The following is a 7,637-nucleotide window of genomic DNA, read 5'->3' as shown; positions in this document are numbered from 1 at the left end:
TTCTTGCTCGCTTCCTTCCTTCTCTTGCAAGATTGTTTATTGTTTTGCAGATCTAGATCTGTGTATCTCAAAAATCTTACATGGTATCAGAGCCAGGTTTTTGTAATCAGTGCACAAGCAATTTTATTTGCAGGTTCAGAAGATTGAAGCAACAACAAAGAATGGAGTCTAAATTGGAGTTTCCACAATCGGCAATTCTCACTCCATATAATTATTTCGAATGGAAGCCAAAGATTCAACTTCATCTCAGAAGTAGAGGCTTATTTCGAATAACCATGGAAACGAAAGTTGAACCAACATCGGCAATGGAGAAAACAAGATATTTCAATCACATGGACGAGGCCTTCGGCATCTTATGTTTATCTATTTCTCTGGAACTGCTATTTCATGTTGAATCATGTTCAACTCCAAATGAAATATGGAAAATTTTGGAAGGATTGTTTGGAAAATAGGATGAAATGCAAGGTCACATTCTCGAAAATGAGTTAAACTCATTAGATCCGAGAAACTTTGAGAACATTCAAGATTTTTTCACAAGGTATAAAGCCTTGTTGGTTCAGCTGAAAGGATGCGGGATCGACAAATCCAAGCAAGAAAATCAGTTGATTCTTTCCATTTTATCAAAACTTGGTCCAGAGTATGCAGTATTCGTCTCTACATTCCACACAGTCAGATCTACAACTGGTGCAGCTTGGAAGATGCCCTCACTGGATTCTTTTATTCAGTCTTTGATGCATGAGCAAGATAAGCTCATCAAAATGGGCACACTTAAAAATTCCAAAGCGCATACACTTACTGTGCATGCAAAAGGAAAGGCAAATTCCAAAGACCATCAGAAAGGAAAAGGGAAGAAGGATCCTGATCCAAGAAAGGGAGGACATCCCAAACCCCCTGATGGATCATCTGGCTCAAAGGAAAGCAAAGGAACGAAAGGGCAATCAATGTGCAATTATTTCCACCGTGGTTTTCATCCTGAATCTGCATACATGAAGAAGACTATAGATCTTATGGCGCAGACACTCCAGCAACACAATCTTGGAGACCACATTCCTGAGAATGCTAAGAAGAAGTCTGGAGAAAAAGCACCAAATCCAAGAGGTAACGGGCATGCTTTGATTGCTCTTCATTCTGCACCACAAGAATGGATCATCGATTCAGGGGCTTCACATCATATGGCTTCTTCAAAGGAATCCTTTTCTTCTCTACATGCATACTCAGGTCCTCCCATTCTCATGGGGGATAATGCTGCAGTTGCAGCAACTGGACAAGGAAGAGTGCAATTCGAAGATGGAAGTTTTGAAAATGCCTTGCATATTCCAAGGCTTTCTGTGAATCTTCTCTCAGTGTATCAGATGACACACACAGGCAGCGGAAGGAAAGTGGAATTTACCCCAGATTCCGTGAGCATTTATGACATGCAAACCAATTTGAAGATTGCATCTGGCAAGGTAAATGATCAATCTCGTCTGTATACATTTTCTGATTTTGTTCCTCAATCAGATTCTATTTTGCTACTTACGCATGCAAATGAAGAAAGTAGGATTTGGCACGAGAGATTTGGGCACTTGAATTTCAGATATATGCAACAGCTTAGTAAGCAAGGGATGGTCAAAGGATTGCCAACCATTGAATTTTCAGATGGTGTTTGTAATGGATGTGCTCTTGGAAAGCATTCACAAGAAAAATTCGAGAAGGGGCATGCATGGAGAGCCTCTTCACCTTTGGAACTTGTACACAGTGATCTCATGGGTCCATTTCCGGTGCTTTCAATGAGCAAAGCAAGATATGTGTTGTCATTTATAGATGATTACACGAGATTCACTTGGGTTTACTTCTTGAAACTCAAGTCTGAAGTTTTTCAACATCTAAAGATTTTCAAAGCGCATGCGGAAAATCAGTCTAGAAAACGCATCAAAATACTCCGCACAGATAATGGGACGGAATATGTCAACAAAGATATCAAGAATCTTTGTGATGAAGCAGGCATACAGTTGCAGCATACAGTTCCTTACACTCCACAGCAAAATGGCGTGGCTGAAAGGAAAAATCGATCTTTGAAAGAGATGGCTAATTGCATGTTGCATGCAAGATCTCTTCCGTCGAAATTGTGGGCCGAAGCTATTAATTGTGCCTCATACATCCAGAACAGATCTCCTCATAAATCTGTTACTGGAAAAACGCCTTTTGAGGCTTGGACTGGCATGCAACTTGAAGTTAGTCATTTCCGCATTTTTGGATCTCGAGCATGGGCCCGCATTCCTCCAGAGAAGAGAAAGGCTTTGGAGCCTCAAAGCAAAGCATGCATGTTTGTTGGATATTCTGATGAAGTCAAAGGGTATAGATTGCTTGATATCCACACTGAAGAGCTCTTTATTGAAAGGAGTGTAAAGTTTGACGAAGATATTTCGCATGCACCAGTAGATGAACTTGTTACCAAATTTTCATCACCACTCATTGATAAGTATGCAGATGAAACTTCAGACCAGCATTCTGATGAAGATGAGTCATTTCCTGTGACCCCTGTTAGACCACCAGTTGTTGAACATCGAGATCATACTTCTGCATGTAGTTCGGAAGATTCTCGACCACCTTCAACACAAAAATGGCGCAGCATGAGTGATATCCTTGATGATCCTGCCTCTATCCCTCTGTTTGAGGAAGATCCGCAAGCACTCTTAGCTATGGAGCCATCCATACCCATGCATGCTTATATGATGCATGGATCTGATCCACAAACTTATGCAGAAGCAAATGGGCATCTTGAATGGGAAGCCGCCATGGATGAGGAATATAACTCTCTCATTGAGAACCAGACTTGGGATTTGGTTCCGCTACCTTCAAATCGCAAACTTGTGAGATGCAAGTGGGTTTACCGGACCAAGAAAGCATCAAATGGCCAAGTTAGTCGATATAAGGCACGATTGGTAGCAAAAGGTTTTCAGCAAGTACATGATGTTGACTATGATGAGACTTTTGCTTCAGTGGCAAAAATGGATTCCATTCGACTAGCTCTCTCCATTGCAGCAGCAAGAGGATGGGAGGTGCATCATATGAATGTGAAGAATGCCTTTCTTCATCGTGATCTCGAGGACGAAATCTACATGGAGCAGCCACCGGGATACATGCAGAATTCATCTCTGGTATGCAAACTAAAGAAGTCTCTCTATGGCCTCAAGTAGGCACCTAGAGCATGGTATGCAAAGATGGATTCTTATTTGTTATCTCAAAATTTTGTACGCTGCAAATCTGATTCCAATGTTTATTTTCTGAAGAAAATTGACTCCTTGTTGATCATAGTACTCTACATAGATGATCTTTTGATAACGGGTAGTTCTGCTTCTGTCATTACTAACATCAAAACTGCATTGCATAAGCGGTTTTCTATGACAGACATGGGCTTGCTAAATTTCTTCCTTGAACTAGAGATCCATCAGCGTGATTCTGGCATTACCATTTCTCAACCAAAATATGCCAGAGATCTTTTGGCACGATTTCACATGAGTGACTGCAAGCCAGCAGCCACACCTTTCTTATCAGGGATAAAGCTTGAGAATGGCAAAGACACACCATTGGTTGATTGCACATTGTATCGCTAGCTTGTGGGAAGTCTTCTTTATCTCACTCACTCCCGTCCTGATCTCTCCTATGCTATCGGAGCAGTTTCCAGATACATGCAGGAGCCACATGAGTTACACTGGAATGCTGCAAAGCGCATCCTTCGATATGTCCAGGGGACAATCACCTATGGGATTCATTATGCAGCCAATTGTTCTGTGAATCTCATCGGGTTCACAGATTCAGACTGGGCTGGCGACACCATTGATCGCAAGTCTACTTCCGGTTATGTACTTAGTTTGGGATCCGGCCCAATTTGTTGGTCAAGTAAGAAGCAGGCTGCCATTGCTTTATCATCAGCAGAGGCCGAGTATAGAGGAGCGGTCAATGCCACTATTCAGGCAATTTGGCTACAACATTTCCTATCTGAGCTTGGGATTAGTGTCCATCATCCAACTGTCATCTGGTGCGATAATCAAAGTACGCTAAAGTTTTGTAGAGATCCAGTGCAGCGGCAGCGTACCAAACACATCGAGATCCACATGCACTTCATTAGAGAACTCATTCATGATGGGATCATCGATCTTCAGTACTGTCCTAGTTCCGAGCAGATTGCTGACATCTTCACCAAAACTTTCACTGAGCAGAAGTTTCGATTCCTGCGAGATTGTCTCGGAGTGAAGGACACGACTGCCTAGCAGTTTTCTTTTCTCTACTTTTGCATTATATTTTGAGGGGGGTTTTCTTCCCATTGGGTTTTCCCTCTTTCTTCCTTTTTATGCATTGTATATGGGTACCTAAAATGGCCGTGTTGCCGGGACTCATTCATTTTGCATCACACTCACCTAAGTTATGCTTAAGGGGGGGTGTTGGTGTACATGCACTTAGACTAGCTGTGTTGGTGTACATGCACCTAGATTAGCTCCAGTTAACTTATTGCTTGCATGTGGCACATGTACACATTAACATAAGATAAAGCACACTTAGCTTTAGTTAGCTTTAGTTATTGCATGTACAACTAAGCTTAACTTAGTTGCTTTTATGTATTTATTCTAAAACTAATATTTTAGAATCAAATTTTCATTCTTTTCTCAATTCTTGCTCGCTTCCTTCCTTCTCTTGCAAGCTTGTTTATTGTTTTGCAGATCTAGATCTGTGTATCTCAAAAATCTTACAGGTCCTCATCCTCTCATTTCACACGATTTGCAAAAGCCGATGCGCTGCTCCACCACTACCCGTAAGGGTGAACAGGAAGATCATTGCAGAAAGAGGATTTAAAGAATAAGCGTTAAAAGGTTTAAAGATTTAATCCAGTGTTCCAATATGACTGCCACAGCTGCGGCAGAGGCCGTGGAGCCCCCCTCCTCCGCCAAAGGAAGCGCCTGCAAGGAAAGAACAGCAAGGGTTCCAAATCCACTAAGGAGGAAAAGAACTGTGATAGCAGCAAAGCTATTAACCTTCCTCCATGGGCCAACCGTTCTGAAACCACCGATATGCAAGAAAATGTTAAAGGTGAGTCTGCCCATCAAGACTTAGCCGTGCCGAAACCACAGTAATGCAAGAAAACGCTAAAGGTGAGTCTGTCGTTCATGTCTTAGCCGTGTTGAAATCACAGATATGCAAAAAAATGCTACAAGTGAATCTGCCGGTCAAGAATTGGATGCAGCTGCGGATAAAGAAGCCAAAAGTGAGAGGAGCATTCTAGTGTGGGCCGAGCACGAGGAATTACCTAAATCGAAGCAGATTCGAAGAAAGAGATGGTGAAGGCAGACAAACTAAGCAGCAGCAAAAGTAGGAGGCGAGACTAGGCGCCTGTCCATTGGGCGGTCGGACTTTCATGCGCGTGATGTTTCCAGACATCTTTGGATGGCTTCGTGGCCGATCATCTTTGGACGGCCTGGAGTTTCCCTGTCCGAACTACCAATGCCTGAGCTACCAAATTCTTTTCATTCTTGTGTATCACCTACTCATAGTGCTCCACCTCCTGCTGCAAAATTCAGCGCTCTACAGCGGCAGTAGAATGTCCAATTTAGAGAAAACAACGGGTGAATCTAAGAGCTAGAAGCGATCCACTATTTTAAATGGATCAACGTCGGCTCCATTGATCCAACGGGTGTGGATTGACCAACAACAAAAGACAACCGTATAAATTCAAATTTATTTTAATTAACTTGCATATTTAATTTTATATTTATTAAATTTAAGAAAAATTGATTTTGATTAATATAAATGAATTTTATTTTATCTTTTTAAACTTTAAAATAAATAATAATTCAAAACCTATAATAATTCAAATAAATTAATTAATTGCATTTTATTTTAATAAATTAATTTTTCAAAAATATTATTTATTAACCTATTTTTGTAAATTTTTTTGGTTAAAAATATTATTTATTAACATATTTTTGTAAACTTTTTTGTTTAATTGGTTATAGTTTTAAGTATATTATATATATGTTTATATTTTGAGACAAAAAACAGTACAAGTTTTTTTGGGTTATATTGATAAAAGATGGATATTTCAATTAAATAATAATATTAATATATTAAAATAAATAAATATTATAAAATTTGTGAGAGATTTTTCGGCATTGGAAATCCCGCAGGTTTTGCAGCGCCTCAGGACAATATCGGTATGGTTAATATGAATCATAATAATAACATTATGTTTAATCGTAACGGCTTTATTAATAAGAGTTATAATAACAATATAAACGGTAATGGTAACGTTAATATGTTTAATTATAATGATTTTATTAATAATTATAATAATAATACTTATAATAATAATAATAACTATAATAATAGTAATATGAATTATCATAATAACAATGTTAATAAGTATAATAATATGAATAATAATAATGACATTATTAATTATAATAGTAATAGCAATATTTATTGTAATAATAATATTAATAATAATAATAACAATAATATTATTTATAATAATAATAAATTCAATAATAATAATAAGAACTGGATGGACAAGATTGACACAAACATCTCTAACATGAAAAATAATAAGAATAAGAGGACTTCTGGTATTAATAATCTTCTCCTTTCTTCTCTTTCTAGTAACAGGGTTGTTAATCTTTCCAGTTTTGATTTTCCCCCTTCTGTTTTTAAAGTTCTGGGCAAAGGATTAAATTTTGCCTTAGCCCCTAGGAAAATCCCCGTGGAGGATATTATTTGTGATATTGAGTTTGGGATCAGAGGTTTACCTGATAGGATCAAGGATACTATTAGGCAGGATTGTGCAGTTACCTTGAGAAAGGCTAGGCCGCCTAAGAGCAACCTTAGCAAGGAAGAATCTTTAGCTCTCAGATCCTTAAACGAGAACAAAGATATCATTGTTCTTAAGGCAGACAAGGGTGGTACTGCCGTAGCTACAAAAAGCTTCCCAAAAATCCTTTGAAGAAGGTTGCTAGGAATGTGGCTTTGGCCATTAAATCCATTAGCTTAATGAGTTCCTTGCACCAAAAACTCATTGAAAGCAACCCTATTACTCCTAGAATCTATGGTCTCCCCAAGATTCACAAGGAAGGAGCCCCCTTAAGGCCCATCGTCAACACCATTGGAGGTCCTACCTACCTTCTTGCGAAGTTCCTTGCGTTAAAGCTTAAGCCCTTAGTTGGTCGTACGGAGTCCTTTGTAAAAGACTCTGCTTCCTTTATTGAGGAACTCAAGGACATTAAGCTTGAGCCTGGGGACATTCTTGTTAGTTTTGATGTTGTCTCCCTATTCACTTGCATCCCTATTAATGAGGCCATGGAGGTGATAAACCGCCTAACAGATCCTGACACGGCTAGGTTAGTTGAGATCTGTCTCACTTCCACCTTCTTCAGTTTTGAGGGAGAGTTCTTCGAGCAAACCTGTGGGGTTGCGATGGGCTCACCCCTTTCCCCTGTCGTTGCTAATATGTTTATGGAAGATTTTGAGTCCAAGGCTCTTAACTCTTCCCGGCTCTTGCCAAAGTTGTGGAAAAGGTATGTGGATGACACCAATGCCATCTGGTCTCATGGCCAGGATGAGCTTGATCTCTTCTTTGATCATCTCAACAATCAATCCTCAGCCATTAA

This window comes from Pinus tabuliformis, chromosome X, assembly GCF_031772625.1.
Source record: "Pinus tabuliformis cultivar Carrire ecotype Pingquan chromosome X, CPIR1, whole genome shotgun sequence".
NCBI classification, from domain to species: Eukaryota; Viridiplantae; Streptophyta; class Pinopsida; order Pinales; family Pinaceae; genus Pinus; species Pinus tabuliformis.
This window is presented reverse-complemented; position numbering follows the sequence as displayed.